Source organism: Lactuca serriola, chromosome 4 (genome assembly GCF_051521515.1).
Source record: "Lactuca serriola cultivar US96UC23 chromosome 4, Lser_US96UC23_V15, whole genome shotgun sequence".
NCBI classification, from domain to species: Eukaryota; Viridiplantae; Streptophyta; class Magnoliopsida; order Asterales; family Asteraceae; genus Lactuca; species Lactuca serriola.
The window spans coordinates 126,133,812-126,146,090 of record NC_136411.1 but is presented as its reverse complement, the minus strand read 5'-3'; positions in this window follow the sequence as shown (position 1 = coordinate 126,146,090).

The following is a 12,279-nucleotide window of genomic DNA, read 5'->3' as shown; positions in this document are numbered from 1 at the left end:
ACACACATAAACACACAATTACTTTTTTACTTTCCTACTCCTTTCTCTTATCTGCACAAAATCAACAGTGCCTTCATATTGTACTAGCTAGGGCTTGATTATAACTAGAGATCCGCCATGGAAATCGATGGCAAAACAAACCTTTTTCTTCTACTTGGATTTTATCTTCTTCTCTCTTTGATTGCTCCATTTGATTCATCGCTTCAGTATGACATCAACCATATCCCTCGGCTGTTATCAGAAACAAAGAAGCTGAGAGTTCAAGCCCTAATTGATCAGTTAGGGTTCTGAAACGCAGCAAAAACAATCATCGTTGACGAAAAGAGGAGTCTCAGGCGGAGAATGCACCATGTTTCCATTGGAGTTGGTGTCATTCACGATCCTATTCTCATATTTCTAGATGAGCCGACATCCGGCCTCGACTCCACTGGTGCTGACCACCCCTGACTCTAACAGAATCAAACTTCACCGTTGTTGATGTATCGGTCTGCCAAATCTGGAAACATCCTTCCAGTCACAGTTATGGATTACTTGGACCTGGTAAGGATCTTCTACCGGCGATGATGTCATCGATCTCCCCGCTCATCTCGTCAATTTGTAGAAACAAACCCTATCTCGATTTCCAGTAAATTGACGCCCTTCAACTCCCAAGTATTTTCTAACAACAATTTTCAGGTATGATTTTGTGTTTTCTCCATTTTTATCGTTTATACTAGTTGTAAAATCATATGATTTACTCTTTGCTGATTCTCTGAGATTTTTTGGAGGATTATGATGATTTTCAAGTATTTTGAGTTCGAATCTCAGATAAGGGGTTGGGTAGACATCATAGGCATGTGCTTTTCTCTTTTTTTAATTATAAAAGAAGTAAATACTGATGCCTATTGCCTTTGTTGCGGACGAATTTGTATTACTTTATTCATTATTAATTGTCGCTTGCGTGATTGGTTGGATATAGCATGTTTTGTAGCTTGCTAGCTACCTATATCTGTCGGACTTGGTTAATCAGACATAACGTTCGTCTGGAACAGATGTTGCATGCAAATTAGATAAAAACTCAAAGATTATAGTAGCTTGCTGTTCTTGAGGTATAATGAAATCTAGCAGCGAATATTATCCAATGTTATGGTGTTATTCAAGTAATGCAGTCGACTAGATCCTCCTTACGATCTACAATATCAAAAGTGAGTTTTATATCTTTTAATACTTATTCATTTGAAGTTTATAAAAGTGAATGATGTTGTAAATAAATTTCTTTTCTACAGTTGGAGGGGACAAATTGGGTGGTTTCTGAATTTGCGACTATAGTAGCACAAAAAAATAGCCCTTCTTGATCAATGTGAATCTTTATTCACTTGTGCATTTTCTCTATAGGTAAATATTTACATTTTAAATTGTCAAAAAAGTTTAATAAAACTACAAAGGAACAACATTCACATATTAATATTAGCCCCATCACTTTTACATACTCTATTTAAAATTGGATAAAAGTAGATCATTGTATAACATTTCTTTCATCTCATGTTTCAGAAACAAACACATTCATAGAAAAATCGTAGTTTAATGCAGTTAATTCATAGCTTAATGCGGTCAGTTTACAGTTTTATAGCTTTATTTCACAGGTTAATACAGTCAATTTATAGTTTAGTACACAAAGTTCACAAGTAAATATAATAAATTCACAATTTAATACACAAAATTTATACATTTATAACTATATTCTCAACTTGAAACTTACATTTATACCTTTAGATCTGAAACGTAGTGTTTTTTCAAAGTTTATTTACACAATATCCACAATTTAAATTTTACATACTTTATTCAAATTAGAGAAAATCATATTTTTGTATAATGCTTCTTTCATTTAATATTTCAGAAGCAAACATAAAATTCACAAAAAGAACACCTTAATAAAGTAAATTCACAATTTAATACAATTAGTTCACTCTTAATACAGCCAGTTTACGGTTTAATATGCAAAATTCACAACTTAATACAACAAATTCATAGTTTAATATATAAAATATTATACATTCACATCATAACCTCTTTGTTCCTTATAGTATCCTAAGAGGCATGATTTTTATAAATTTTAAATTGTGAATACATGATTTTTTCATAACTACGAATGCATGATTTTATAAGTTTTAAGCTATGAATAAAAGATATTTTGTACAAATTTAAGTGCTTTAATAAAAAAAACATAAATTTTAAACTGTGAATGTTGTAAATACATCAATATTTTTGAAGTTTTATATTTTTCTTATGTTAGTATTTTCTCAAATAATGTTAATTTAGGTTTTTTTTAATTATGAATTGTAATGTTTTAATGCTTCATTTACTGTTTAGTTATGTTAATGTTAGTTTTAACTTTTATTAATAAAAAATATATATTTTAAAATGTGAATACATGATTTTTTATAAGTTTTAAGACGTGAATACATGGTTTTTTTTATATGTTTTAAGCTGTGAATACATGATTTTTTTATACATATTTGATTGTTTAAATGAAATACATACGTTTTGAGTTGTAAATGCATGAGTTTTTTATAAGTATTAAGCTGTTATGACATGATCTTTTACATAAATCTGAATGTTTCAATGAAAAACATAAGTTTTAAGTTGTTAACGCATAATTTATTATGATTTATATAATTTTGAATTAAGTATGTAAAATTTAAATTGTGAATATTTTTGTAAATAAACTTTGAAATAAGCACTAGCCTATAAATCTGAAAGTGTAAATATAAGTTTTAAGTTAAGAATATGGTTTTAAATGTATTTGGATTCATCTACAACTTATTTTTATGTTTATTTTTAATGTCTGAACTTGTAAACATCAAATTCGTGATTTATAAATGTATGCATGTTTAGGAAAATAGGAAAAAACATGAAAAATATAGAAATTGGTTGACCCGATGGTCGAACCGAAACCAGTCACCACACCGGTTCGACTATAAAAACATTTTTTAAAACATTGTCTAAAATGCTCTATTAAACTATGAATTTGTTTGGTGCACACAATATATTTGATGAAATGTTTAAACCACAAAATCGTAAGCACAAAGCTTAGTGAGTTCCCCAAAATACCGCATACTATACATATATGTTAGCACAAGGCTGTACCTGGTCTATTTCACCCCCGATTCTATTTCAACTCATATGTCAGCACAAGGTTGTATTCGGTCTATTTCACCCCCAGGTCTATTTCACCACCGAGTCTATTTTAATTCATATGTCAACACAAGGCTGTACTGGGTCTATTTCACCCCCAAGTGGCCGAGTCTATTTCAACTCATATGTTAGCACAAGGATGTACCGGGTCTATTTCATCCCCATGTCTATTTCACCCCCACATATATATAGCAAACAGGCACACATGCATACTACACATACATTTGGACTCACAAAGACTACAAGCACATAAAATCCGTAATGTCCTACAGTATAGTGAGCAAACTCACCTAAACTACTCATCGGAAGCTCAACCGCCACCTCAACAACAGAAAAACCAAACCAAGCTTCTTAAAGCCAAACCGAATCAATCTGTAGCCAAATGCTCAATTCTACTCAAGTTTGACCAAAAGTCAAACTGGTGAAAAAGTCAATGGTCAACGGTCAAAGTCAAACAATCAACATCCAGACCATTACCACGTCGTGGCCTTCCTTGGCCACGGCATGGCCATGCCAGGACAAAACAATCGAGTTTTCAAACTCTACCACGTCGTGGAAAACTATCTGAAGTGTCATTTCTTCATCAAGCACTTAATCCTTACGGATCTAAATCCAAAAAATCTACTCCTTTCAATGACTTAATGGATAAAGTTTTCAACTTTATACATTTGGACTTTATCCAAAGCTAAAATCATGAGCCCTAAGTCCAATAAGCACTTAATATGACCAAAAATCAAACATGGGGTCAAGAACACTCAAGCTAAGACATTTTTCTCACTAACTCATAAGTTCAAGACCATGAGAAAACCATATCAAGTTCTGGATTTCCTAAAACTCCAAGAGCATCAAAGAATGGGACCAAAAAAAATGGGCTCAAACATCAAACAAGATACAAAAAGGTCAAGATATGAACTTTATACCTCCAATAACTCATAAATGTGGAGAAGATGTTGGATCCAATCATGTTCTTTGCTTCCTTGTACCAAGATGAACTTCTTTCTTCTTCAAGTTTCACCAAAAGAAGACATTAACCTCAAGATCAAGCCACCAATCTCATTTCCATGGAATAGAGGATAGGGTTTCTAAATGAAGGGACGGGGGCTGAAGAAGATGACCTAGAATGGGGGTTAAGATTCTTAAATATGGGAGCAACCCTAAAAATATGTGGGCTTGGGCCTGAACAGCTTCCACATCGTGGTGGCTTTATTAAACGTGCATCCCTTTCCAACATGGCCATGTCATGGAATAGATTTTTCTTCAAAACTCCATCTTTAGCCCTAGATGAAGAAAGGCTTAACCAATCTCGAATACGGGTGTCACAACTCTCCCCCACTTAAGTTAGTTTTCGTCCTCGAAATCCGCTCTTACCACTTACTCTTAAACATCCTATAAAGCCCTTGTGGATTTTCCAAGTCCATTCCCCTTAACACGAGTCGAAGCCACTCTAGATGCCAGAAGTTGCAACAACCACGCAGTGACTCCCTAAAGCTAAGCACATAAGTTAACCCAGGCAGAAACTTCTAAAAGTCTAACGTTAACAAATGCATCCACAGGTTAACACCCTAACCAAAGACCCTTTCTTTCGAAACTGATTTCGATTCAATATTTAGTGAGAATCATGCAACCCAACGAAGAACAAATACCATCACAACTAACTAACATCGAACGTGGCTACCTCCTCATCTGAGTCTGAAAATTCCAAAACCATGTATGACTTCCATACAGACACTGCCACCCGAACCTCAGCCATGATGAGTAGAACCTCCCAATTCCGATCTGAACAAGGCCTCTCCAACATTTCCAACCAAGTAGAAACCCCAAATAAAATCCCAACAGACAAAAACTAAACTAGTATGTACTTCAATCATGCCGGCCGAAAATTTGCAAATTCGATTAGACCAAAATCCTTACCAACCTTGCTCCATCTTACTGGTAAACTAAAGGAATGAATCCACATCCCACTACTAGAACTGGCAACCTCACACTCGGACGCGAAAGAAAACCCCAAACAAATCCTATCCACTTAACACACGTCTTGCCCCCGAGCCTCACTCACGATAACATAAACAAAAGGGTCTTGCCCATGGGTCTCACCCAAAATAACATAACCAAATGGGCCTCACCCACAATCAAAAGCTACACAAGTCTAAATATCGACATAGCTCTAACAACCCTCGTGCCTACACAAGGGGCGGATAAACAAAAATGACGGGCCTGAATCAACCCAAGCGAAAGGTGTGATACTCCCACAATCTTATAATCACCACCGCAACGGCCTACCTCGTCCAAGTGAATGCTATGGGCCAGATCATACTCTTACAACTGCAAAATCCCGATCGTGAATTTCCACAAATTTCATATCCAGAACTTGTGCCCAAAAACCTTAATTATACGCTTGACTTCCTGACAAGTAATCACCAACCTACTGCTCCCATCAACATAATGATGGTTCATCCAATAATTTCACATTGCATCTGAATACCCTATCAGCTCGGGTATACATTCACCTGAAAAATCACTTGATACATTTACAACGAACCTCGTGACTTGAGGTTTAAGAACCAATACCCAACATTCGTAACCAAACCCATCATAAACCATCCTTAAAAAAACGGGGTCCCCAATTGCGAGCCTTCATCAAGAGACATCCGATGCATAACTAAGACACCCACCAAAACATCCTTTTATTATCATTAAGATCCAAAACAGCTGGTCATCGAGTCTCCCGACTCATAACAATGCACTAAATCTCAAGCATTCCAATAAGACTAATGCTCTTAGACCTAATAGTCTCATTCAAATGACACCGGGTCCCACCCATAAGAGTCATACCACCACTGGTTCACAATACATCATGACACCTAACCACTAAAATGATAGGATCACGGTATTACGGTGATCTTGTCGTTATTCCATCACTATACTGGAGACTCACGACTAGTACCATAGGGGCCTAAAGATACCCAGCCATCAATCCACCAAATTGTAGGAACCGAATGAATATCCCTCTCAATGTTAACCGAATCACAAATATGGGTCATACCCTTCTATGATGCACAACTCCTTTCATAGTACCGACGGCTACTAAAGCAAATTTTAGGCGAAAACATGGTTGCACATAACCAGAGAATGAGATAGGGGGTTCCACTCTCATTACATGTTGTCCATCTTTAGTCCATGACGACGAAATGCTTAACCAATCTGGAACATAGGTGTTGTATGTTATCCAGGGTGTCATCCCCAAGGTTTTTGGGTGTATGAAGACCCGCTATGATCGATTTGTTCGATGAGTGGTATGCCGTTGTGTCTGAGGATGCTATTGTTATGGCTACCGCAGCTGTTGCTGTTGCGGGGGTTCAGGGGAGAGGATCATTCTAGTATCGAGACTTCAGCAGCATGAAGCTCCTAGAGTTTAACGGGGTCAAGGACCCAATCATTGTTATGAGGTGGTTATAAGATATGGAGGTATATTTCTTCACTTGTTCCTTTCCGGATGACTGGAAGGTTAGGTGCGCCCTGTACCTTCTTTGACTGGGCCCAAAGGACTGGCTGAACCTAGTGACCGGTTCTTACACTCCTGAGCAGAGGGCTTCTGTTACTTGGCAATGGTTCTCATAGATTTTTTGCACTATGTATGTTCTCCTGGTGGAGAGGGAGAGGGAGAGGTTAGCTAAGGAATGTTTGGCATTAGGGAAAACGTGGAGTCGGTGACGAAGATCACCAAGATGTTTACTAAGAGGGCTCTTTTCTGTCCTAACTATGCTGCTACGGAGCAGTCCCAGATGACGCGATAATTAAGCATGCTCAAGAATGATATTCAGTAGTTTGTTTCTACCCAAAGTTATAGTACCCTATTTGAGCTTCAGGATGTCGCACGAAGACGGGAGATTGATATTGACACCCCGCCAAGAGAGAAGAGGTAGGCTCCGGTGTAGCCACAGCCTGCATCGAAGTAGTTCATTGTCGCTATTTTGCGACCAGAATGAGTGAGGAGTCGCACTTGTGGAAAGTGCGAGAAGGCGCATGAGGATCTTTATCCATCATCTACTAGATGCCACAAATGTGGAAAGGAGGGGCACTATGCGAGGGATTGTCCTAGCAGGCCCCAGTATCGAGCACTGGGATTTGTTATGATTGTGATTAGGTGGGCCATGTGAAGGCCAATGTCCCTTTCTTGCTTCCAGGACCGTGCAGGCAACTTCCCTGACTACATTGAGGATCATAGATGGGCGCCAGGGTAGGGCAGAGCCCCCCTGGGGCTCGAGGTCGTGCTTTCCGGCTCACGACAGAGGAGGCTAGGGCGGCACTGGACATCGCTACTAGTGTGTTTTCATTTATGATTATGTCGAGATATTTTATTGTATGCTTATGATTGTATTTCTATTAGGTACATTCTTAGTGAACTCTTTACCTGCTCTTGTGCTATTTGACTCGGGTGCGAGTTGGTCCTTTTTGTCTCACTCCTTCAGTAGGGTTTTTGACATGTCTCTTGGAGAGTTGGAGTGCCCATTGCAAGTTTATATTGCCAACGAGCATGAGGTTTCTACTTCGAGGGTTTTTCGGGATTATGTTTTGGAGATTTTCGGGGTGTCTTACCCGATCGATTTGATCCCTATTCCTATGGGGGATGTATGTGATAGTGGGTATAGACTGGTTGAGCAAATTTGGCGGCATGATAAATTGTGAGGGGCGGTGAGTTATAGTTCTAACCCCAAGTGGGGGAGAACTGATAATTTATGGAGAAGGTACTAGCGTTGGATCAACCTTTTGTTCTGATGTCAGGGCTCGGCAGTATCTACAACACAGGTGTATGTGTTACCTTGCTTATGTGATTGACAGCCAGGTAGGCAAGGGGGTTTTGGTTTTAGTTGTTCCTATAGTCTGAGAGTTCCCGGATGTCTTACCGAAGGAATTACCCAGCGTGCCTCCTACGAGGCAAGTGGAGTTTAGGATCGATCAAATCCCTGGTGCAACACCAATTGCTAAGGCACCATACCGATTAGCACCGCCAGATATGTTGGAGTTGTCCTCTCAACTTCAGGAGCTATTGGGCAAGCGGTTTATCATACCTAGAAGCTCGCCTTGTGGAGCACTGATTATATTTGTGAAGAAGAAGTATGGATTACACCGGATATGCATCGATTACCGGGAGTTGAACAAGTTGACAATGAAGAACCGTTACCCACTTCTACGGATTGATGATCTCTTTTGTAACGTCTCATTTTCACAACCAAAATTTTTCATTTTTAATAAGCTAAAAATTTCTAATTATAAAACCATTATTAAGAATAATCTTTTATTTCAAAATACATTTATCGAAAATCAGAGTAATGTAAGAAAAACATAATCCTCAATATTGTTGATGAGTGTCTACAGTCCTGCCTACGCCTTCCCATGATCGTCAATGGAACCTGAAAATATAAACAAATAGGTAAGCACAAATCTTAGCGAGTTTCCCCCAAAATACCCCCATACAAAAAACGTACTAGCATGCATAACGGGGCCACAATCATAAGATTGAAATGCCTTGGCCCACAACCTCTCGGGTGGATTGCCACTCTGGCCCACAATATCTCGATTGGATTGCTATTGGCCCAATTTCTCCAGATTAAATTGCCACTTTGGCCCATAATCTCTCGATTGGATTGTTACAGGGTTTGTTGGCCGTCAGCACAAATGCAGTGCAACCTCAACCTATCCCACCACCATATGTCGACATATAAACAATTAAGGATCAAGTAGGCACATAATAGATGCAACTATCAATCATACAATTCACTACTGCCTACTAGAGCTCTTGTAGCACGCTGCTCTGCTACCACCTAACCTCCAAGGAATGTGTAACCATAAGTAACCAAAGGTGAGATAGCCACCTGAACAGATGATCCTACTCTAAAGCCACAACCAAACAAGGAACAAGCAAGAAAGACTAGAAAAAGAGTTCTCATGTTATCCTACATGACTACATACAGCCCCTAGGGCACCTCACTAGGCGATAACCAACTTACTGGCATTATAACCAGCACAACACTATTGTTGCATCCTATCATACAATGATATATGTACATAAATCTAACATATCACTACAACAAAACAACGTCCTCTAAACAAAGATACATAACCAACAATCCATGAATGCATAAATATATCTACCTAAAGGTGAAATAGACACTTGAACGGATGATCCTACTCAAGAGACACAACCAAACAAGGAACATGAAAGAAAGCCTAGATCAAGAGTCCTCATTCTGTACTACGTGACCACATACAATCCCTATGACATTCCTTTACTAAATGATAACCAAGACTAGTGTGTCGGCATTGGTGCCTTCGACCCACGGGTACAGTGAGAAAAACTCACTTGAAAGAAGAACCCCGAAACTCTGATATGTGCTTCGTTTATCTCGAATCCGATAATCACCAAACCAGGTAGAATCTTAATCAACAGTCCAAAACCCTCAAGTTTGACCTAAAGTTAGACTAGTCACAAAAGTCAATGGACAAACTTGGTCAAGACCAACGCCACATCATGGCCATCCTTGGCTACATTGTGGGGTTACAAGTTCAAATAGTCAACATGCAGGACATTGCCATGCTGTGGTCCTCCTTGGCCATGCCTTGGCAATGCTAGAACAAGGCAGTCCCGATTTTGACTTTGGCACGTCGTGGCTACTGGAAAATCACCATTTTATCATTAAGAGATTAATCCTTTCAAATCTAGGCTCATACTTCCATAACTACTTCTCCACACCGACTTAATAGATAAAGTTTCCAACTTTATCTATTAGGACCTCGCCATAATACAAGATCTTAAAACTTAAGTCCATAAAGTCCTTAATATGACCAAAACTCAAATATGGGGCTAAGAACACTCAAGCTAATACCTTTTTCTCACTAGATCAAAAGTTCATGACCAAATGAGCACCACAACAAGCTCTTGAGTTTCTCAAACTCCAAGAGCACTCAAGAATGGGACCAAAACATCCAAAATGGGCTCAAACTTGAAATAAGAAGAAAAAAGGTCAAGATATGAACTTTTTACCTCCATCAACTTAGAAATGTGAAGAAGGTATTGGATCCAGGCTTGCTCCTTGTTTCCTTGCACCAAAATGATCTACCCTCTTCTCCAAGTTTCACCAAATGAAGCAAACCACCTCAAGACAGATCCATCAAGCTCAAAATTAAGGAAATGAGACTAGGGTTTCGGAATAAGGAGATGGAGGCAGAAGGAAATGACCTAGAATGGGAGTTAAGAGGTTTAAATACAGGAGAAACCCTAAAATACATGGGCTTGGGCTGCTACAACTACCACACCAGGGCCATCCATTTCCACGTCAAGGCGTCCTTCTTAAACGTGTGTTCATTAAATTGCACGCCACGTCGTGGGCATCCATTCCTCACATCGTGGCTGAGGGTTTGCTCCAAAATCTTATTTTGATTCCTTTAATCTTGGCTAACCTTCTTCAAGAAATGGGTGTTGCAATTCTCCCCCACTTAAGTTAGATTTCATCCTCGGAATCAGTTCTTGAAGTTTCCTGTCAAACACCATATAAAGCCCTTGTGGGCCCTTCAAACTCGACTGATTTGACACAAGTTGCGATCATTTTCATACCAAAAACATCAACCATCGACAGGACAGGCTCAATGCCCAAGGTATTGAGCCAATTCGAGAAAAGACTCTAGCAGTCCAATTTACAACGACTATGACATCCCTTGATCTCCTAACACCCCTGTAGATATAACGAGAAACAAGCGACCTGGCAGAAAACCATTGCATAAATGAAGAATTCACTTCGTAGCCCATGACCCGCAGACAAGGCTAAACCATCCTTTCTATCAATTGTAACACCACAAATTCCAAGCATAAACATTTTGACCCTTATCGTGAAAATTATTTGCATAGTTGGTCCCATGTGGCATTTAAATGAAAATTTGGACTCGATCTCGTACGATGGGCGTATATGGCAGAAACACAAACCCTAATTTTTAGGGTTTGGATCCTATTTAAACATCCTTAACTCATTGATACATCTTCATTATTCAGCCTCCATCTCCATATTCGATCCTAGCTAACCCGGATCAATTTTTGAACATCCTTGAGCCATTAATGTGTGTTTTGGTGTTCATAGAGGAAGGAGAAGAAAAGGAGAACATCTTGGAAGATAGGAATAACCTTGGATCTAGAAGTTTTGTACTCTCCTCCATCTCCATAAGGTATAAAGTTTATATCTTGATGTTTATTTGGTTAGATCTAGCTTGTATGATGTTATTATATGCTTTTTTCCCCAAATAATGATGTCCTTGAGTATGGCATGTGATAGACAAAATGGGTTGTACTTTTGGATGTTTTGCAGTGTCTAGGGTCATAAAAATGTAACCTTGGTCCCTTCTTCACTTCCATGCTAATGCTAGATTGTTGAAAAGCTTAAGACAAGTTAGGGTTTTGGTGTTAGGCATTTTCTAGGCATGCAAACTCATAAAGACGGAAACTTCATGGTTTGGAATGCTATTTGGGGGCTAGATCTACATTTTGACGAAAGGAATTAATGAAATAAGCACCTAATGGGAAAGTGACATTTGGACGAGTATGTTGGGCATACTTCTGAGTATGTTGTGCCTACTCCCTTGGGAGCCCAATCTAGAACTTAATACGTTGGGTGTACTCAACCTAAGTCAACTCGGTTGACTTTTTAACCGATTTGGAACTTAATACGATGGGAGCCCGATCTGGAACATGCTGAGTACATTGGGCATACTCAACCTGAGTTAACTCGGTTGACTTTTTGACCTTTGACATTGACCATATTTTGACCAAGTTTGACCTAGGGGTATTTTGGGTAATTTGAGTGGTAATTGAGTTTGGTTACTTTTTTTGTATAGGTGACTGGTAGAGCTGATATTTGAAGCATTTTCCTATTCAGCTATCTTTTCAGACTGATAGGTGAGTTTTTCCTCATTGTATTCGTAGTTCAAAGCCACCAATGTCGGCCCACTGCGCTATACATCCTGGTTTAGAGAATGATGCTATGTTGTATTGATATGTTAGAGATGAGTCCCGATATATAGGATGTTGTTATGCGATAGCAATATGTAGACCTGCCTCTT